Here is a 22,984-nt window from a genome sequence, read left to right on the forward strand (position 1 = left end):
GACCCGGAGACAAACAGAAAGCAGCAGCTCAGGTGGACATTGTTGCCTCAGGGCTTTGTGGATTCCCTGAATTTATTCGGGCAAGCACTTGAGGAGGTATCAAGTCATTTTGTACCAATGGAGGGGACAAAATTGCTACAATATGTAGACGATTTGTTGGTTGCAGGTCCTAGGGAGGAGGATGTAAGGGTGAGCACCATTGAGCTTTTGAACTTTTTAGGGGAAAAGGGGTTGAAGGTGTCAAAGTCGAAGTTGCAATTCACAGAGCCCGAGGTCAGGTACTTGGGACATTGGTTAACCAAGGGCAAAAAGAAATTGGATCCAGAGAGGGTGGCAGGGATTATTGCCTTACCACCCCTGCAAACAAAAAGGGAAGTCAGACAGTTTTGGGGGTTGTTGGGATATTGCTGGCAGTGGATTAAAGGGTACAGTGAAAAGGTGAAGTTTCTATACGAGAAACTCACCACAGACCAAATCAAATGGACAGAGAAAGATGAAGAAGAATTCAGGGGAGTCAAGGAAGCACTCACAGCAACACCAGTGCTGAGCCTCCCTGATGTGAAGAAACCCTTTAAGTTGTTCGTGGATTTGAGCAGTCACACAGTACATGGGGTGCTGACACAGGACTTGGCAGGGGTCAGGAAACCGGTGGGTTACTTGTCAAGGCTTTTGGACCCGGTCAGCAGGGGCTGGCCCACCTGCTTGCAGGCGATTGTTGCTGTAGCATTGCTGGTGGAGGAAGCCAAGAAGGTAACCTTCACTGCACCGTTGGTAGTATTTGCACCCTACAATGTGCGGGGCATACTACAACAGAAAGCAGATAAATGAGTCACTGATGCTAGATTGCTAAAGTATGAGGCCATTTTGATTCACTCACAGGATTTGGAACTGCGGACAACAACCACGCAAAACCCTGCGCAGTTTTTGTTTGGGGAAGCTTCAGAGGAGCTCATTCTCAATTGTGTGGAAGTGGTTGAGTTGCAGACGAAGATCAGAGAGGATTTGGAGGAGGAAGAATTAGATGAAGGAGAAAAATGGTTTGTAGACGGGTCAAGCAGGGTGACTGACAGGAAAAGAAAATCAGGATACGCAGTTGTGGATGGACAAACAGGAAAAGTGATTGAATCAGGTCCCCTGAGTGCAGGTTGGTTGGCACAGGCTTGCGAACTGTATGCAGTTCTGAGAGCCTTGAAAGGACTAAAAAGGGAAAAAGGGAACAATTTTTACAGATTCTAGGTATGCCTTTGGAGTGGTTCACACCTTGGCAAGAAAGGGGGTTGATCAACACCAGGGGAAAGGGACTGATGCATGGGGAATTGATCCAGCAAATCTTAGAAGCTCTAAGGGGGCCAGAGGAAATTGCGGTGGTCCATGTGAAGGGACACCAGGCAGGGATTCAGTTCCGAACCTGGGGGAACAATTTGGCAGACTAGGAGGCCAAGACCATGGCACTGATGACGGTAAGTACTCCAGAGATTGAAGGGATCGAGGTCCCAGATGACCCTCCTCAACCCTCCCAAAAGGAGAATGAAAGTTATGAGAAGACTGGAGGGAAACTGGAAGAAGGTAAGTGGAAATTGCCAGATGGGAGAGAACTAGTCTCTAAAGGTTTTACCAGGAGGATTTTGAGGAAACTGCACCAGCAAACACATTGGGGGGCACAGGCCATGGCAGAAGAATTTTTGAAATTTTTTGGGTGCAGGGAAATTTACAAATTGGCCAAACAAGAGGTACAAGGATGCCTGATTTGTCAGAAAATTAACAAGACTAAGGCAAGACAGGCCATTCTGGGGAGTCACTCCATTGCATACCGACCAAAGCGATTGCTCCATTGCATACCAACCAAAGCTGCCCAAAGTGGGGAGATTTGTGCTTGTGATCATGGACAAATTGACCCATTGGGTGGAGGTTTTCCCCAGTCCACGGGCAATGGCTCAGACAGTGTCCAGAAAATTACTGGAGGAAATTGTGCCCCGATATGGGGTGGGAATTACATCGATTCAGACCAAGGAACTCATTTTATGTCAAAAATTGTTAAGCAGATGGCTGAGTCACTGGGCATTCAGTGAGAATACCACACTCCGTGGCATCCCCAGAGTTCAGGACAAGTGGAAAGGATGAATCAGACTTTGAAAGCACAGTTATCTAAATTAATTTTAGAAACTCAGATGTCTTGGCTGAAATGCCTACCCTTAGCCTTGGTTAATATCAGGATGATGCCTCATTCAGAGACGGGGCTCTCACCATTTGAAATGCTATATGGGATGCCATATAGGCATGGGATGCCGGTGGGACACCCCAGGCTTGAGGACAGTCAGATTCAACCATATCTGGTTGCGATCAACAAAAATTTACAGGAACTTAGGAAACAAGGGATAGTATCTCAGAGTGCTCCTCTGGGACTCACTATCCACAAAATTCAACCGGGTGACAGAGTGTTTGTGAAAGTGTGGAAAGATGTACCCCTCTCTCCTCACTGGGAAGGCCCCTTTCTTGTGCTCCTGACCACAGACACAGCCATTCGGATGGCGGAGAAAGGCTGGACACATGCATCTAGGGTGAAGAAAGTCGAACACCAGGAGGAAGCGCCCGAGTGGAAGGTCACTTCTTCCCCAGGCAACTTGAAAATCAAACTCCAACATCCTTGTAAATGACCGACAGCGAGCGGATAAGTTGTATACTGTCTGACTGTGTATGCTATCCGTTTATACATTTCAAGTGTGAATATTGACAGGGGGTGTTTGTTGTACACTGTAGAAGGGGAAGAGGCTGAAGGGGCTGTGCACTCAGTGTCTGGAGGAGGAGCTTGAGCTGACTGACCGAATCCTAACCCTAGCCACAAATCTAGGAATCACCGAATTAGATTCACAGGAGTGAATCTAATTCACATTTTTCAGAATGGGGTGCGTGGAAAGCTTAGATCAAAGGCAGAGATTCTGGATGTGGAGTGCCGGAAGTCAATCAAGGTACTGTGCAGCTCAGATGCCGTCAGAATTTCATGGTGGGGCACCTTTAAAAGGAGGTATGTGGCTAGGTCAGAAAATGTGTTCCCTGAAGTATACTCCTGCTGCCGTGAAGATGGTCTTCCTCGCCGCTGGTAGCACCCCAGGGGGTGGAGGCAAAGGCAGAGGAGTACGCCTGGTGGGAATCCTGATTGGCCTGAGCCCAGCCATGTGTGGGACACAGTCTGCACATTGAGGTCCCGATGAGAGGCGGAAACGAGAGCTCTGCAGGTGAGTGCGGAAGTTGCACTCAGGTGGTCCCAGTTGTGCAAGGGGATGGGAAACCCTCAGCATACCAAGCCCTGGAGGAGTGCATCAAGGAGCCTGGCAGGTACTGTTGGAGAAACGGCACAAGGGTCAAATTATGTAAATTGGACAAAGGGATTTGGTGTATCAATCCCGAGGCAGGGTCAAGGAACAGGCAGTCAGGCAAGCACCAGCATCAGATACAGAGGAGGAATGCAGAAATAACATCAATCCCCGTTTGTAACCAATGTAATCGAACAATGTGGGTTGGGGGAAAAACGGAATTGATTTTTGTCGCGTATCACCAGGTGAACCCATTGTGTTATGACAATGCAAGGCTGGGGATATGCACGATGAACGGGAAAATGTATTGGATGGGAAGAATTGTTAAATTTGATATCAAATTTACCCTAAGCAGGGAACCAATCATACTGGATTTGGCACAGGCAAATGAGATGATAGGGTGTGCCTGCAATATTACAGAGTTGTCTGCTTTGCGAAAAATAAAGACGGTGAGGATCCTGAGGGAAGAATGAGGGAGATAACTCAGGAATTGAAGAGAAGGGAGTCAGAACTGAGGAGAAAGTGAGTTGAACAGGAGAGATTAAAAAGTCTGGGAGAACAGTATGAATTACTGGAGAAACAATACGCTGATGGGGAATTACCTTCCCTGGACAGAAATATATTTATTGATTTGATGCAAGAAATTGCAACTGAACTGGGATTGTCAAATTGCTGGCTTTGTGGGGGGCTGAAGTCAGCAGAGAAATGGCCATGAAAAGGGGAAGGTTTGGCTCCAGAACAGCTTCTGAAATGGGACAATCCAAGAGTCTCAAAGTTGGCACAGAGGCCTGAGGAGTAGATTTTGGGACCAGACGGTGATTGGAATCATTTGCATGAGTCAGGAAGGAAAGGAATATACCGAGATGGTGGGATACACTCCGTGTGTAACTACCCTGACGGTAAATTCAAACAACAAGGGCAAGGTCTGGCAACCAGAACCCCCTACGGGATACTGGAGCTGGAAGAATGGGACCAATTGCGAATGGAACAAAAGGATAGGACTGTGCTGGTTCAAAAATCCTGGAGCCAACCCTTTCCAATCCTTGGAGGGCCTGAGAGAATACTGGGGAGACCCAGGGAGCATAAATATCAGATGGAAAGCCCCAGATGGAATTTATTGGATTTGCGGGAAAAGGCATACAGCAAGTTACCCCCAAGGTGGAAAGGATCATGCACTTTGGGCATGATCTGGCCGGTTTTCTTTACTCTCCCTTGAACAAAAAGTAACCTATTAGGGGCTCTTCTGTATGAGGCCCTGAGGAGGAAGAGGAGAAGTTTGAAAAAGATGATACCTGTGATAATTGGCAAACAAACCTGGGGGGAGGAAGAGTGGCCGGCGGCAAGAATAATTAATTATTATGGACCGGCCACGTGGGCTCAGGATGGAAGCTACGGGTATAGGACTCTGATTTATCTGCTGAACATACTGATTAGGCTGCAGGCAGTGGTGGAAATTGTATCAAATCACACCTCTGAGGCCCTGGATTTACTTAGTCAGCAGCACACCCAGGTATGGGCATTTGTGTACCAAAATTGAATAGCTTTAGACTATTTGCTGGCTGAAGAAGGGGGAGTGTGTGGAAAGTTCAATGAATCAGAATGCTGTATTGAGATTGACAGTTATGGGGAGACCATAAGAGGATTGGCAGCCGAGATCAAGAAAGTGGCCCATGTCCCTGTTCAAAAATGGAATTCGATTTTGCAATCTTCATGGTGGGACAGATTGTTTGATGGGGCCTGGTGGAACCAAATTATGTTTTTTGTGCTGTGTTCAGTAGCCAGAATCCTATTCCTGCCATGTCTAATTCCTTGTTTTATTCGAGTGATTCACTCTGTGGTACAGGGGATGCAGATAGCAATAGTGCCCGTGGACCCGGAGTTGGCTTCCAGAGGCAACACACCTAAGATCATGAGTCTGGGAGAAAAGAAGTATGCCAGAAACGCTGCCAAAGTATTGACAAAATTTGAGAAACGAGTGAAAACAAATGTAAATAATACTGAGTATCAGGGTGTTCCACAAGGAGAGTACAGGATAGTTTGATAAAAGTTGCTCTCTTTGTGAAAGACCCTTAATGGTGGTGGGTAGAAGTAGAAATAAAAGAATTTAGCAATTTGGGTTATAAAAGAAGCATGAATTAAATTAGTGACATAAATGGGGAGGGATTGTAATATATGGTAAGGATAATTCATGCTATTAATGTATGGTATAAAATATTGTGAAATCCAAACCATGTCTTTTGACCATCCTGGCCGGGAGCAGCTGTCTACTTAGATTCAACAAATTCCCGGACACAGGGACACACATTAAGATAATGATTGACACCTTAACATAAGAATAGAAGCTTCCAGGACAATGATCACGGGGTTTCCCAAGTTGCAGAGAGCCACCCGAGTGCGATTATCGCCTTGCTGATTGCACCTCTCAAGATAGTCAGCGGTGCCAACCTGACACATCTGAATACACGGCTTCTCCGGAGCCGATTGACACCAATGGCACACCTGGACTGGACTTTTGTCAAGCTCTGCACGTGGAAAGAAACAGTGATGCGTGTGAAGAGTTACAAAGGATATTTGGCCATTTTTGCCTTGGGCAGAATAAACGGTATAAAACCCCACTGCAAGAAGCAGTATTCGTGAACTGAGGGGGAGACTCTGACACTCTGGAGGTCAGATCCAGGTTTACCCAGCGTCAACCCCGGGCTCAATACTGTCTCTTTGGCTGTGGTGGTTTCGAAGACCGAACTTCGGTCTCGCAGACAAATTAATAAATCTTTGCTAAATTTTTTATAATTTTGGCTCACGATTTGATCATTTATAACACAGAGAAGTCTTGGTTAGTTTGCAAATTATGTATTGTAGTCCCAACTTTGTCCCAAAAGAAGTCTTTAGTGATAATGTCTGTGTTAGTATCAGGAAACTGAGAAAGAATCCATTTTATGAATTTTTTTTGGATGGGTTTTGAAAGTTTACCTTTAGAGAAAGAAAAGTTGTTAGAAGATAAGATTTCTAGGATTAGTAAATATAAATCTCTCTCGTTCTGGGCTTGTTCCAAAGTACTAAGTTTTGACCCCATTTTATCCTGTCCCTTCCAGCAGTCAAAAACAAAAACAAAAACAAAAAAAAAAAACAAAAAAAAAAAAAAAAAAAAAAAAAAAAAGAAAAAAACCGAAAAGGTAATTTGGGCTCAAAAAAAACCGTGCGCAATAGAGGCTGTTTTAAAACTTACAGTTCTTCAGCTGTGGGTCAAGGTCTGCGGAAGGTGGTCTGCCTTGTCAGACTCCTCAAACAATTTCATTCAGATGTAAATTTCTGAGGGTCAATCTGACACCCTCCTGCAGAAAAGTCCTGCTAGAACAAAGTGCTCTCCCCACAACGGCCATGGCGTTAGGAAAGGCAGTTACAATTTCCAAGAAATGCTGCTCTTGAGTTGTCTCCTGTTTGGCTTACCACGTGTCCCGGTCTCCTGCTGGGTTCAGATTTGCCCCCAAGCAGGGAGCACGGGATGGATAGCTCAGTCCTCTGTGGGACAGACTGCCCAAAACCCAATCAGCTCTCAGCTCCTGGCAACCTTTAGCAAGCATAAAGGATATCAGCTCTTCAGTGATTATCAGCTCTTTAGTGATTATCAGCTCTTTGTGAGTTCAGCTCTTTTGCTTGCTAAGGCACTGCTGGCCAGCCAGCAGACACAGAGAGAGACAGAAGGCTGCTCTGGAGTTCCACAGCGATGGCTTTATTTGGGGTCTGTGAAGGGTTCCAGCGACGGCTCTTCTAACCAGAATGGGCTAAACCAGCCTTTTATATAGGGTATAGGGAGATCCAAAATTGTCCAATAGCAGGGGTTAAGGGAAAGAGACCGATGGGGTTTCAGAGAGATAAGCACAGGTCTGAAAGGTGGAAGAGAGGGGTTTTTGCTATTTCACTGTGACATGGCATTTCCTATCATTAAGCCTCTTCCCTCCACAGAGGCCTAGAAGGCCCAGAGCCTGCTACACTGCTTCTCATCTGCCCATGAACCACTGGGGCTCCATACTTTCCTTCATCTTGAAAGAACCGTCTCTCTTTTCAGACACCCATGGAGAAAATTGGTACTCCCCCCTAAAAATTTCCTGTATGCAAGGGTATCTCCCAGAAGAAAAACCAGCCAGCTCTGCCTGGCCTTGGCCTCTGGTGGTCACATCTCATCTGCCTCAGAAGCACCAGGGCTTGCAGCAGCTGCAAGGCCCTGGCAGAGCCAACTTGGGCAGCACATTAGCCATGGCTGCTGTGCCTGGGCCTGAGGCAGGAGCAGGAGACAAGTGACCCTTGCAGGCCTGGGGCCTCATGGCCTCCTTGTCCCTGCTCAGCAGCCTGGCAGGGGCCGCCCCATGCTCCTGCCCTTGGCATTGCACATCCCCACATGCCAGTGCCCATCCCGGCAACAGCCCTGAGCAAGGAGGGAGGGACAGGATCTGCCTGGCCAGGCCCTGGGGCTCAGGCCTTGGCCCTTTGCATTCCTCAAACACATCCAGCTTTACTCGGCACCAGAGACACCTTGGCCTTGTTTGTCCCCAGCTGTCAGCACTGCCTCCAGGGTTGTGTTCTTACTGGAACCTGGGGACACTTTCTCATTCTTTTCCCTCAGTGGGACCCATTAAAACTTCAAGAAACTTCAGAGTTTCAATTTAACTTTGAGCTCCTGAGAAGTTTTTTGAATACTCTCTCAGGGACTGAGTCTGATGTAAACAACACCAAATCCCTGAGAGGCTCATTAAAGTCCTTGTGCTGTGTCTGTGCTGCTGAGCTTTAAAGGAACAGCTCTTCCCAGGGCCAGCTCCTTTCCCAGCCCAGCAGGGCTGAGGGCTCTGCCTGCAGGCACTGAGGGGACAGGAGCCAGGCAGAGACAGGCTGAAGGCAATCAGGATTGGGAAGACATTGAGCTGAGACTTCACTTGGGGAAAGATCTTCACAGCCCTGTGCATGGTGAGTGTGTTGGTGCAGGGCAATGTCCCCTGTGCTTCTGGAGGGATCTCCTGAAGCCAGCACTCCCCAGAGAGGAGGAGGAGGAGGAGGAAGAGGACGAGGAGGAGGAGGAGGACGAGGAGGAGGAGGAGGAGGAGGAGGAGGAGGAGGAGGACGAGGAGGATGAGGAGGAGGAAAAGGAGGACGAGGAGGACGAGGAGGATGAGGAGGAGGAGGAGGAGGACGAGGAGGACGAGGAGGAGGAGGAGGACAAGGACGAGGACGAGGAGGAGGACGAGGAGAACGAGGAGGAGGAGGAGGAGGAGGACGAGGAGGAGGAGGACGAGGAGGACGAGGAGGAGGAGGACGAGGAGGAGGAGGAGGAGGAGGACGACGAGGAGGAGGAGGACGACGAGGAGGACGAGGACGAGGAGGAGGACGAGGACGAGGAGGAGGATGAGGAGGAGGAGGACGAGGAGGAGGAGGAGGAGGATGAGGAGGAGGAGGAGGACGAGGACGAGGAGGAGGATGAGGAGGAGGAGGACGAGGAGGAGGAGGAGGAGGATGAGGAGGAGGAGGAGGACGAGGAGGAGGAGGATGAGGAGGAGGAGGAGGAGGAGGACGAGGACGAGGAGGACGAGGAGGAGGAGGACGACGAGGAGGAGGAGGAGGACGAGGAGGAGGAGGACAAGGACGAGGAGGAGGACGAGGAGGAGGACGAGGAGGAGGAGAAGGACGAGGAGTAGGAGGAGCAGGAGGAGCAGGAGGAGCAGGAGCAGGAGGAGGAGGAGCAGGAGCAGGAGCAGGAGCAGGAGGAGCATGAGCAGGAGGAGCAGGAACAGGAGCAGCAGGAGGAGCAGGAGGAGGATGTGGTGCAGAGCGGGGCTGACCTGGGCACCGTCAGAGGGACAGGGCAGGATGGCTCCTGCTGCCAGGGACGGCTGCAGGGGCTGAAGCTGGGGCTGCAGCCAGGGCTGCCCAGGGCTGTCCTGCAGAGCAGCTCCTGCAGCCCTCAGGGCTCTTGGCCAGCCCAGGGCATGTGCCACCTGCCAGGGGCAGCTCTCAGCCTGCCTGGCAGCTCCCCATGGATGCTGCAGGGGAGAAGTTCCAGGTGCAAGGAGCCACCCCCATCAGGGCAGATTCCTCCTGCTCTGGAGATGGTGCTGCATGGCCAGGGCTGCTCTCAGCTTTCTCCTAAAGGGAAGGGAAAGGGGCTGTCAGCTTTGGTTGTGTCCCTGAGCCTCCTGCACTGTCACCCTGTGCATCCTGAGATGGGCCTCAGATCTCCCTCAGAAAGTGCCTCCTCAGCCTCCTCTCCCTACACACAGCAGCAGCAGCACCTTGGCTTGCAGCATCTCTGTTTGTCTGGCCTGCCCTTAAGGCCCTGGTGCCAGGGAGATGCCCCTGGGCAGTGCCCTTTGCTGGGACGGGTCTGCAGGGCAGAGCTGAGCCCCCAGGGCTGGTCTGGGCTCTGGCAGCACTGGCAGGGACAAGGCTTGGATAGAGAGAAACAGCTCCCAGTAGGCACAACTCCAGGCAGCAAAGAGCCAGACCAACACTCAATATCCCTTCCTGTTGTCCTGCACAGGGAAAGAGAAAAGGGCTTAGAGAAACTGACTTTGAAACTGGAGTCTTTAAAAAGGCCACTCTATTTTTCAAGTACAGTTTTAAGTAACAGTTACAGTTTTAAGAGATCACCCTGAACTAGAGGGAGGTGAAATGAGCAAAGGGCACCTCTGTGGGACCAGCAGGTCTGACTGCACTGGGGCACAGGGAGCAATGTTTTCCCTCTTGGCTCCCCAGTATTCAGGCTGAGAGCAATGCTGAAGATGAGGCAGTAATTCAGCCGCACAAAGTCGAACTCAAAAATAAAAATGTTTAGTGAAGTTTCCCCACAGAAAGATAAGAAGTTTTGAGGGAATTCCTAAAAAATCCCCATAGGATTGACTCAAAGAAGTTGTGCCCAGCTTGTCAATGTCTTCTCTCAACAGTCCACAATTCCCAGAGAGAAGAAATGTCCAACAGCAGCTCCATCAGGCACTTCCTCCTGCTGGCATTGGCAGACACGCGGCAGCTGCAGCTCCTGCACTTCTGCCTCTTGCTGGGCATCTCCCTGGCTGCCCTCCTGGGCAACGGCCTCATCATCAGCGCCGTAGCCTGCGGCCACCACCTGCACACTCCCATGTTCTTCTTCCTGCTCAACCTGGCCCTCAGCGACCTGGGCTCCATCTGCACCACTGTCCCCAAAGCCATGCACAATTCCCTCTGGGACACCAGCACCATCTCCTACTCAGCATGTGCTGCTCAGCTCTTTTTTTGTGTGTTTTTCATGTCATTAGAGGTTTCTCTCCTGACCATCATGCGCTACAACCACTTTGTGTCCATCTGCAAACCCCTGCATTATGGGACCCTCCTGGGCAGCAGAGCTTGTGCCCACATGGCAGCAGCTGCCTGGGCCAGCAGCTTTCTCAATGCTCTGCTGCAAACAACCAACACATTTTCCCTGTCCTTGTGCCATGGCAATGCCCTGGGCCAGTTCTTCTGTGAAATCCCACACAACCTGAAGCTCTCCTGCTCACACTCCAAACTCAGAGAATTTGGGCTTTTTGTGCTTGGTGCCTGTTTAGGTTTTGGCTGTTTTGTGTTCATTGTTTTCTCCTATGTGCAGATCTTCAGGGCTGTGCTGAGGATCCCCTCTGAGCAGGGACGGCACAAAGCCTTTTCCACCTACCTCCCTCACCTGGCCGTGGTCTTCCTGTTTGTCAGTACCTCATTTTTTGCCTGCCTGAAACTCCTCTCCATCTCCTCCCCATCCCTTGATCTGGTGGTATCAGTTCTATACTCAGTGGTGCCTCCAGCCCTGAACCCCTTCATCTACAGTCTTTTTCCTTCTTACCATCCAATATTCTGACACTTCAATGGACAAGGATGGATCCAGTATATTACTAGTGTGAAGATTACTTTCATATACCGGAATTATGGAGTCACAATCTGGCCAGAAATAGGTATGAGGATGGTACTCATCCCCTTTCCCCTCTTTTATTTATCCAGTCTCCTGTCATCTTTGGGCTTTCAACCTGTGACCACTGGTGGTCCTGGGAGAGTCTGATAGACTCTGCCAAATTTGTGGTGAGGGGCACCCCTTTTGAAAACTCCTTGTGCCACTGGGGCGGGGTATAAATCCTGGACACGTCCCCACTGTGAGAAATGATGCTCATTTCTAAAAAATTTTAGAAATGAGGCACCAGGAACAAAGGATTTTTTCCCACCACATGCTCATCCACACATTGGATATTTTGCCTTTTATCCCTTTAGCTCCTCCCAAAGTTCATCCTCCCAAATGTCCTGACTGCCCAGGTCACCCGGTGATAACAATGTGGGGGGGGATAGCGGTAGGTGTAAAACATAATTATAAATCTATAAAACTTCTCTTAACATATACATAATATTTGCCTTTTAATTGTGAGAGTCAACCATCACATTACTCATCTATCACAAGGGGGAATGAGGGACACCAGGAATGAGGGACACAGGGAACAGGGGACACTATAAACAGGGGACACCAGTGTCACCAAAAATATACAACAAAATAAAAAACCTCCTTAACACCAATGTAGCATTAAGAAACAGCATTCTTTATTTGTCCAGATGCATGAAGAGATAGCTCCTCCATGCATGCCTTCTTCTCTCCATGGTATTATTTTGCAAAACAAATTGTCTGTTTTTCAACAATTGATTTATTATTTTTTGTCATTTTTGCACTTACTATATTCCTTTGTAAACGAATCACCATATTCTCTCATTCCTAATGTGTTTCCTGATGTTTTAGTTCCATTATCTTATACATTAATTGTGGAGGTACAATTACCAGCCCACAAGATTCTATCAATCACCTGCTGGGATTTTCCTAATGGTAGGACTAACTGCCTGTCCTGATTACAATAATTTTGGGTTTTTTCCAGGACATTAAACTTTTTCCTAGGCATTAGCACAAGGATACCTTTTTTAGCATCCTCTTTAGCTGTTTTGTCAGCTAATTGATTCCCTGTATGAACTGGGGAGTGTCCAAACTGGTGGGCTTTACAAGAGTATCACGGCCACTTCTTTTGGCTTTTGCACACACTGTAGTAGTTGACTGATTTCTTCTTTGTACTTAATAGGAGACCTCTGCCAATAACATCCCCTTTCCTTCCATATGGCTCCATGGGCATGTATTATTTTAAAAGCATATTTTAAATCAGTCCATATGTTTACCCTTTTTCCCTCACAGATTCCTAGATAAAGTCATTAATTCTGCTTTTAATGCTGGTGTGTTAAAAGGTAAAGTCTGGTCTTCTATTCCCTGGGTCAAGATTCCTGCTGCACACCCAGCTGCCTGTTTTCTGTTTCTTATCATGCTGCTCCCACCGTTGCACAGGTCCTGTTCTGGGTCCTGGATAAAATCACTCTCAAGATCCCATCTGCCAGAACAAACTTGTTCAGTGGTTACCAGGTAGTCGTTGCACAAAGGGCTCCGGGCTTCTTTTGAAGACCGGAGAAACATGGCCAGGGTATAAAACATGGGTTACCTTAAGCACTGTCATTACCTTACCTTTTACCTTACCTTACCTTTTACCTTACCTTACCTTGCCTTACCTTGCCTTGCCTTGCCTTGCCTTGCCTTAACCTTACCTTACCTTACCTTAACCTTACCTTACATTACCTGTCCTGCTCCTGTAGGGCAACCTGCTACTTCAGCATCCCGCTGGCAATATCCAATGTCCTCCTTTTTGTTCCAAACCAGCTGTTCCCATGTGGGGTACACGTATTTTAATCTTTTGTCACAATATCCACTTTTGTGCTTCCTGCATTAAGAGCTCTGCAGTGACTGCTGCTCTCAAGAATTGAGGTCATCCTGTTCTGTCATTGTCCAGTTGTTTGGAAAAGTACCTCACAGGCTGCTTCCATGACCCCAAATGCTGTGCCAACATCCTTAAGGCCAGGAACACCTTTCGTGCACAAATATCTCCAATGGTTTAGTTAAGATTGGGAGTCCCAATGGAGGGGTTGGCATTAAGTCTCTTTCTAGGGCTTTAAAGGCCCTCTGACTCTCAAGGAGGTCCTGTGATCCCTCCGATCCATTGAATTTCAGGATTGTGTTCCACCTGGGCCACCACAACTTTTACCAATAATTGGTAAAAATAAAAAGCTCCTTAACACCAAGGTAGCATTAAGAAGTAGCATTCTTTGTTCAGTCAGATGCATGAGGGCTTAGCTCCTCCAAAATATCAGGTACAGGAGTGCTGACTACAGGAAAGTTCCTGTTTTTAGACTGTATTTTGCATACATATTCATTATCCCAGAATAAACATACTGATGATAATCATTTCCCCAAAATCATTAACATATTTCCCCTCCCCTTTATGTATGTGTTCTTTTGTCCTGGGCGTCTCTGGTGGTCCTTGGTGTTTGGAGACGCCAATATTCCAGTTGACCTGGCTGAGTTGGCAGGACACTAGGGCTGGTGAACTTCCAGTTGTCCTTCTTACACAAGGGGCATTGTGCAGTTCATGGGCCAGTCTGTTTTGAAGAATGAGCATGTGTGTGAGCTCACCAAGTGTGAACAATTTATCATCTGGTAACAGAATGGGCAATGGCCTTGAAGTGGGAAGGGCTGGGGGGTGAACTCAGGGACCATTGTCCCAAAAGACACCACACCACTGTTTTCACTGGCAGGCAAAGGTCACCTGGGGGCCACCTACCATGGTGGCACCAACCACAGTTACCCCCCACAGTGGTCCCAGGTACAGTATCTCCAGTCATGGGGGTCCCAGCTATGGTGACCTGTAGAGAGCTTTTTGGATAATTGGTTAGCTGAGAAAGGACATTTCGATGTGATACCGATGGATAAGGATAGGGGAAACAAGCTGGGAACTAAGCAACCAGTGTCCAATCACTGACAAAGGTCACAGTGACTTTCTCTGAAACGGGAAGACGGGGGAGGAAATTGCTTGCCAGAAAATGTAGATATCTTAGGTAGAGAAGCTAGAAGAATGCAAACATAGAAGCAAAACAATTATTAGAAGATAGAAGTAGGTGTGGTTGATCTAAGTGTGCTTTAACCAATAATGAGCTCAGCTTTTGCAATATGTATAAGCTTCATTAACACCAATATAAATATGTGTGAGTTTTCAATAAACTTCGGGATTTACTATTCACGCATATGGTGTGTCGCATTTCTCCCGCCGTTCACGACAGTGACCCCTGTCATGGTGGCCTTAACCATGATGGCACCAACCACCATGACCCCCAATCTCCAGTCTGTCACCCCAGAACCTCCCAGTGTGGGCCTGGGAATTCCAATATAGGTCAGGGACCCTCAGTGTCACCCTAAAACCTCCCACTGTGCACCTAGGGCCCGCTGGTAGTGGACTGTGGTAGAGTCCCTGTTGTTATGAACTGGTGTCTTAGGTTGGAAGATTTAACTGGAGGTGTGTGTATTCTATCACCATCTATTAAAAGTAGGGCAGTTATCTTCTGTTAATTGAGCAGTTTTCTTGATCTCTTCCACAACCAATCTTCCCTCCAGACAGACATCTTCTCTTAATGGGCCAGTAAGCCTCACTGCATGACTGATAAAATTACATCATCCCATTGTGAGATGCTCCACCCAGAAGAGCCAAGCATTCCTACATGGATATAATCTGAGATTTAGAACACCACAGTTGAGCTTTTCCCACTAAATTTCCAAAAGAGCAGCTTTCTTCTCCGCTGGATTCCCAGAGGAAGACCAGGCCCATCTACACCACCCCTGGACCTTCAGAAGAAAACTCCACCCTTCTACAGGATCACTGCTCCAACAGAACCACACCTGTCACTACAGGAGGACTGCAGCCACCATTTAATGGGACTGCTACCAGCACTCTGACCCACAGGATGTCGGGTCATATTCTGACTCTCTCAGTGCTGTTTTATATTATTATTGCATTTTTTATTTTATTTTTATTTTCTTTCCTAATAAAGAACTGTTATTCCTACTCCCAGATTTTTGCCTGAGAGCCCCTTAATTTCAAAATTATAATAATTCAGAGAGAGGGGGTTTACATTTTCCACTTCAAAAGCGGCTCCTGCCTTCCTTAACAGACAGCTGTCTTTCAAACCAAGACTACTGGTTTAAACACAGAAGACCCAAGAAAATGAAGTCTCTAAATAAAATGGATCAAACCCAGAAATGTTCAAAATACCCAAAAAACATGATTAAAACCAAATGAGGTTAGGTGTTTGTCCCAAAAATGTGATATATTTTATTTAATAGTAAAAGAGGCAAAGATAAAGAAAGAAAGAGAGAAAAGGGGAGAAAGAGAGAGAGAAAAAGAGAGAGACAGAGAAAGAAAGAAAGAAAGAAAGAAAGAAAGAAAGAAAGAAAGAAAGAAAGAAAGAAAGAAAGAAAGAAAGAAAGAAAGAAAGAAAGAAAGAAAGAAAGAAAGAAAGAAAGAGTGGAGGGTGGAGGCACAGGGAGAGAGCGAGAGTGGTTAGGTAGAAATATATCACCCTTCCAGGGGTCCCAATGACATCTTGTTGTTCCCCTTCATCTGGTCTTCTTGGTGGTAAGAGTCCCCCACCACCAGCACTGAAAAGTACAGAGTCCAATGATTAATTGTAAGATATATTAATTATGAGAATATTATATGTTTTATGAGATTAATATACATTTTGGGCAGGTGGGAATGCCCATATGCCTCCCTTGCAGGGGGCCAGTTTGACACTGTCCATTGCAATACTGTGGATCTGTTGCATCATGCTGCAGTGCTCTGGTGCAGGGACTGGGGCCTTTTAGGGGGCACCTTTGATGGGCCATGACACCCCTCTGCTGTCCTACAAGAGGATGAGCTTTTCCCCTGTGTAATATATGTTATAAAGTAATTCATGCTTAAGGGGAGAATGTATAAAATAAAAATTGTAAAAAAAATCTAACATCCAATGAACATCTGACTACAAGCAATCTGGAGACAGATTACCACATTGGAATTAGGAAACTCCTGGTGGCAGCAGGAGAACAATGCCTCGTTTACTAACGAAAGAACATGGCCAGCGTGGAGATGGGCTTCTTCTGGAGCCCAAGGGTGATCATCACTTGATAGATATCATCAATCAAGATAACCGAAGTCGCCAAGGAACATACATCTGAATACGCAACTTCCCCTGACATGATCCGCGCCTGCCACTACTCAGGAAACAGTGATTGTCCAGCCCTGTACAGTGAAAGAAACCTTCATACATATGTGGGGTTACAAAAGAAATCGGGGTACCTCTGCCTCAGGCATAAAAAACTGTATAAAACAGCCCTGCTGGAAATGGCATTCGTAAACACAGGGAGATCTGATGCAATAGAGGTCAGATCTAGGTTTACTCAGTGCTGATCCTGGGCTCGATGCTGCCTTTTTGACTGTGGTTTTTGAGGACCATATTTTGGTCGCAAAAATAAAATCTTTCACATTTCTTAATTTGGATTTCTGGCTGATCATTTATAACACCTGGGTGAAGGGGCCTCTCAGTTGAGCTGGTCTGCACAGTGGAGGGTGGGTGGTCACTGTGTGAGATGCAAAGCTGTGTTTTGTGTCAGGTACAAACAGGCGAAGTGTGTACTTGTGAATGCGAAATGTGTGGACATCGACAATGGGATAGTTGCGAATTCTAATAATAACTGATGAAAATAAAGCACGGAAAAAGGCCTTTGAACCTATCTTTTGTTTGCAATTAACCCTGGTTGATTTAGGAGCATTGGAATTAAGGTGTTAAGCATGTTGCTTTTTGCTTGCATTTAATCCACAAAAAAGCTCTGCAATAATAACCTTTTGAAGTATAGAGTATTACTTGTATCCTTGAAACTATAGCTTTAGAATATATATATAGGAAATATGCTTATCTCACGCCTTATTGAAGCAGAGAAAAACAGTTTGAGAAAGGAAGATGAACATCACCTCAAGGATTTATGGTTTTGACCAAAGGGAAGCTAGACATCACTGTTATGAGATTTATAGTCTCTGCAATTAAAAGGCGGACACATCTGGGGAGCTGGACTCCACCAGATGGGATTCGTCTTTCTTCTTTTGGAAACTGGACCATCACCATCTGGGGATACACCTTTGAAAATACATCCCGAGAAATTAAAATCACAATAGTGTATAGAATTGTGATGTAATAATTTGGAATAAAAATTGCTGATGAGTAAAAATTGGAAATAGAAACTGTTGAAAAAAACTGATGAGTACCCCTATAAATACCTGTAACCCTCAATTATCAGTGTGCAGTTGGAGGGAAAACTTCCCCCACTGTACCCAGCGCTGTATTGCTCATACTTTACCATATTAAATAATAAATTGATTGCTGCTTGAATATTGGCCTAGTCAAGCTTCTTATTCACAACAACTGTACTTCTGATCAGAGGTTTTTCCACTACACACCCAAAACCGCTTTCCATCCCACCCTTTGGTTCGAGGGTGTGTTCGAGCCTGGCAGCTGATAGCTCTGGGGCTGTGATCTCCACCCACAGAAGGTGCTAAGCTTGATCCCTCTGTGAATGTATTGTTCTCCATCAGCCCAGACCTGAGTTACTTTTATTTTATCTCCAGGGCCTTAGACAGGAGGCCTATTCAGGGTGTAGTAGTCTTCTGAGCAGCTTTTATACAGATTTCCTAGAATAGAAAAAAGTCCTTGATGAAGGAGTTTAAACTGTAACTTAAAACATTTCAATCTCCAACACCAGTATGGAGCTGGGACATCCCAGTATGGGCCTAGGACCCCGGGTGTCACTCCAGAACCTACCAGTATGGGGCTGGCACCTGCCCAGTATAAGCCTGGGACCCCAAACTCACCCAGGGGCCCCACAGGGGTCCCCAATATCCTCAGGGGTCCCCACTCCTCTGCGTGGCTGAGGAGGAGGAGGATGACGACAGGGGAGACCTTCATGTGTCCAGGCCTGGGGGAGTGTGAGGGGATCCCCTATCAACCATGTCCTCAGGTCCCCTGTGACCGCTCCATCTTCCCCATGTCCCCAGAGTCTCCATATCCCCCCATGCCCCTCCATGTCTCCTCCAATGTCCTCAGTGTCCCCAGTGACCCCCCACCATGTCCCTTTGTCCTTCCGATGCCCCTCATGCCCCCCCTCCATGCCCCCCCTCCATGTCCCCCCTCCATATCCCCATGTCCCCTCATGTGCCCCATGTCTCGTGTGTCCTCACTGGCCTCCCGAATTCCCCTGTGTCCACCATGTCCCACGTGTGCCCCCATGTCCCATATGGCCCCATATCCCCCATGCCCACCAGTGTCCCCACTCACTGCACTCCCATGGTCCCAGTCTGTCCCAGTGCTGTCACTGGAGCCACTTTATGCCCAGGGAGGGGACAGGCTGGGGGTGGGGGATGACATGGGACACCCCCAGGTGGCACCACCCAGGGCCCCAGGCAGTTCCGTCTCTGCCCAGACTGCAACTGGGGCAGACTGGAATGGACTGGGATGGACTGGGGAGGACACTGAGGTGGGGGCTGGGATGTGCTGGGGGACACTGGGAAGGCTGGAGGGGACACTGGCAGGGGGCATTGGGTGTGACAAGGATTCACTGGGAGGCACTGGGGGGCTACAGGAACATACTGGAAGACACTGAGAATGTTGGAGGGGCACTGGGGAGGGAAACTGGGAGGGACTGAGATGCACTGGGAGGCACTGGGGGATGCTGGGACATACTGGGGGGGGCACTGCAAGGCTTAAGAGGGCACTGGGGGGACACTGAGTGACACTGGGATGCAGGAGGAGTGACCAGGAGGGACTGGGACAAACTGGGAGGGATTTGGGAACACCATGGGGAATAGTGGGGGAGGACTGGAATGCACTGGGAGGGACTGGGGACAATGGGAGTGTACTGGGGCTAGTTGAGGGGGGCTGGAAGAGACCGGGGGGGTGTCCTGGTTCAGGGCAAATTTGGGAGAGAAAAGCATTATACAGTCAACCCAGGACAGGGGAGTAGGAGGCTGTTATACTGGGAGATACTGGGAGGCACATGGGGGGACTACGGGGTGGGTATTGGCATGTACTGGGAGGAACTGGGGATACACCTCCCCTGTGGACTCGGATGTCCGGGAACCCCCTCCCCTCCCCCTCCCCGGCACCAAACATCCGGGTGCCCCGCCGCCCTTCCCTCCCCGTGGGACTCCGGCGTTGGGAAATATTGACCGACGGGGGGCGGGGGAAGGGGGGACACGGAACCGCCCGCGGCAGAACAAGGTGGGACCAGCCCCCCCCCCTCCCCCCACTGCCCCCCAGCATATTCCCACACTCCTGTTTTCCCAGAATTCCCAAGATTTTATCCCGCATCACCCAAACGCAAACGGCGTTTTCTGTCAGGTTTTATTTTGAGGGCGAAAGCATAGATCTGGGACTTCTAAAATTCCGGGTTTTCCGGCTCTGAGGCTGTTTGAGGCTGACGTCAGTGATAGGGCGCAGCTACCCAGGTGAAATGTCAATTTTCCACATCACTGGATGGGAAGAAAGGCAAAATCCAGGGGGACTTTTTGGTAGTTTCCCCCAATTTAGGGGTATTTTCCCCCATTTCTGGACTTGTTATGCCCATTTTTGAACTCTTTCCCCCCTGTTGTTGGCCTCTTTCCCCAGTTTATGAGGCTCTTCCCCCTTTTTTATTCACTTTTCCCCTGTTTTGGACTCTTTTCCCCGCACCTTGTCTTGTGCTTCTCTGCCAGTCCTCTTCCCCCCTTTGTGGGGGGCTCTTTCCCCCGTTTCTGGTGTCTCTCTTTTTTGTCTTTTTCCCTGTTTTTTGTGCTCTTGCTCACTTTTTAATATTCCTTTCCCCCATTTTGGGATCCTTCATTAATTTTTGGTTTCTTTTCCCATCCCTTTGAGTTTTTATTCTAATTTGGGGGGTTCTTCCTGCATTTTTCCTCCCTATTTTCTCCTTTTTTGATATCTTTTCCACTTGTCTAAGTTCTTTTCCTCTATTGGCTCCTTTCCTCATTTACAGGTCTCATTTCTCATCTTTTGGGGTTATTTCCTGCCCCCCCCCCCCCCCCCCCCCCCCGTGCTCTTGCTCCCTTTTTTTTTGGTCTCTTTTCCTGAATTTTGGGGTCTTTGGAAAGCCAAACTTTCCCCAGTTTTGGCTCTTCCCCTCCTTTTTGGTCTCCTTTCCCATCTTTTTGGGGCTTTTTTCTCCCTTTTGGGGAACTCCTTTCCCCCTTTTTGTTCTCTTTTCCATCTTTTGAGCCTACTTTCCCTTTTTTAGGGGAGATTCTTTCCCTCTTTTTTAGGCTATTCTTTCCCGTTTTTTGGCACTGTTCCCCTAGTGCCACCCCAAGACACCCAAATCCCCCCAGTCCCGGTTCCCCAGCGTCCCCCTGGTGTCACCCACCTGGGTGATTGTGGATGTGACAGCCTGGTCACATCCAGATAGAGAGAAAGCTAGATAAGTTTTCCCAGAATTGGTCTGTGGAGCTGTAGGGAGCTGGAGACAAACAATGATAGCCAAAGATTAAAACAGCCTGCAGGTGGTTTTTTTCTGTTTTTCTCATAAGATTGTTTACAAATGGATGTCTTGTTAATTATCCAATTAGGTGAAATGTATTGGTTAAGTGACCAATCAGGTGCCCACGTCACCCCTGCGGCACCCAGTTCCACCAGAAATCCCGGGGTTCGGCTGATCCGGAGGGTTGTGTGCGTCTCCGTGATGGTCAACAGTCCTGGGAACTCCGTGGGCAGGGGCTGGGGACCCTGTTGAGCTGGAGAACACCGAGTTAAGGGAAAAAAGGGGATTTGGGGTGATACGGGGGTGAAGGGTAGTTGGAGGAATCTGGGTGGAAAAGAGGGAGTTTGTGGAAAAATTATGGGATGCATCAAGGCATGGTGGGGGTAGGATGAGGGACAACCCATGGTGGTGCTTCTCTGACATGAAATTGGGAGAATAAAGAGCAATTTTGGTCAAAATTATGGGGTGGGTCAATTTATGGATCTCTCTTAGCGAAGCACACAGGCTTCACTGGCAGGAAACTGGGAGCAGAATAGAACAATCTGGGGCAAAATTAAGGTAAGAACATCCTGTGGTGCTGGTGGGATGGGACAACCCATGTGGACTCTTGCCTGGTCTGAAATTAGGGAAAAAATATTGGGTTTTTTTTCAAATTAAAATGAAGGTCAGAAGGACATTTAGGGTGACAACATGCAGGGGTGACAACATCTTTGGGTGCCAGCCAGGATGGTGACAACTTACCCAGACCTTCCTGTTCTTCCGCATGGTGATGAGGCCGTGGGGGGTGGAGAGGTGAAGTGCCACCACTGCCAGCTGGTCCCCAACATCCCAGATCTCCCTCAGCAACTGGAACCACACAGGGTCCCAGGGGTCACACGCTGGCCACCACATAGATGCCGGTGGCTAGGGTGGCCCTGATGATGCTGTCAAAGGTGATGAAGCGAGTGGCAGGGACAGGGTGCAGTGCCCCAGGTGTGCGATGCAGGTGTGGGTGCTGTCATGGAGGCTGCAGGTGTGGCTGAAGGGACAAGTGAAGGGGTGGCACTGGAAGCCCCCAGGCCCCCAGCAGGTGGAGGACTGGGAGCAGTCAGAGGTCAGGATGGTCTCAGTGATCTGTTTTCCATGGATAAAATGTGGAAAGTGAGGAAAAGTGGCCTAAAATGACCAAAAAATGGGGATGAGGTCTCATGGGAGGGAGGGAGGGAGGGATGGGGCCCATGGCTCCCATATCCCCTATGTGTCTTCATATCCTCAATGGGTGCCCATGGGGATCACTAACATGTCCCCAGCATGTGGCCATATCCCCACACACCCCCATGTCCCCCATGGGGGAACTGGGACCTGCCGGGTGACACTGGGAACACTGCTGAAGACAGAGGGAGACACTGGGAAGGACACTAAATTCCCCCACTAAGAAGCATTGGGAGGCACTGTGGGGGGAACAGAGACAAATTTGGAGGGATTGGGAATGCTGTGGGGGAAATTTGGGGAGGACTCGAATACCTTGGTAGGGACTGTGGACAATACAGGGAATACTGGGGGAGACTGGAGGGGAGGACAGACCCTGAGCTCTCTCACCCCTGGGCTAAAGCAGGATCCACTGGGGGATGTGTTTGGGGAAAGTGGGACGCACGGGGAGAAATGGTGATGTGGGGGATGCTGTACTGTACTGGGAGGGACTGGGGACACTATGGGAGGCACACTGAAGGCACAGGAACAGACTGTCCCTGTGTGCCGAAAGATGAGTCGACGAGGCAAACATCCAGTCTGGATGAGCAACAAGGTTTTGAAGGAACTTAGAAATAAAAAAAAGATGTATCATCTTTTAAAGGAGGGACTGATTTCCCAGGAAGTATTTAAGGGAGCTGCTGGGGCATGTAGAAAAAAAATCAGGGAGGCCAAAGCTCAGTTTGAACTTAACTTGGCAACTTCTGTTAAAAATAATAAAAAAAGTTTTTACAAATATATTAATGGTAAAAGGAAGGGTACAACCGACCTCTGTTCCTTATTGGATGAGGCAGGCAGCCTAGTAACTAAAGATGAGGAAAAGGCAGAAATGCTTAATCCCTTCTTCGCCTCAGTCTTTAGTGGTAAGACAGCTTGTCCTCAAGACAAGTGTCCTCAGGGGTTGGTAGGTGGTACCAGGGAGCAAAATGGTCCTCTTGTTATCCAAGAAGAGGCAGTCAGAGAACTGCTGGGACACTTGGATATATATAAATCAATGGGA

The sequence above is a fragment of the Agelaius tricolor genome, unplaced genomic scaffold (assembly GCF_023055355.1).
Source record: "Agelaius tricolor isolate 1412-34295 unplaced genomic scaffold, bAgeTri1.0.p SCAF_40, whole genome shotgun sequence".
Classification (NCBI taxonomy): Eukaryota; Metazoa; Chordata; class Aves; order Passeriformes; family Icteridae; genus Agelaius; species Agelaius tricolor.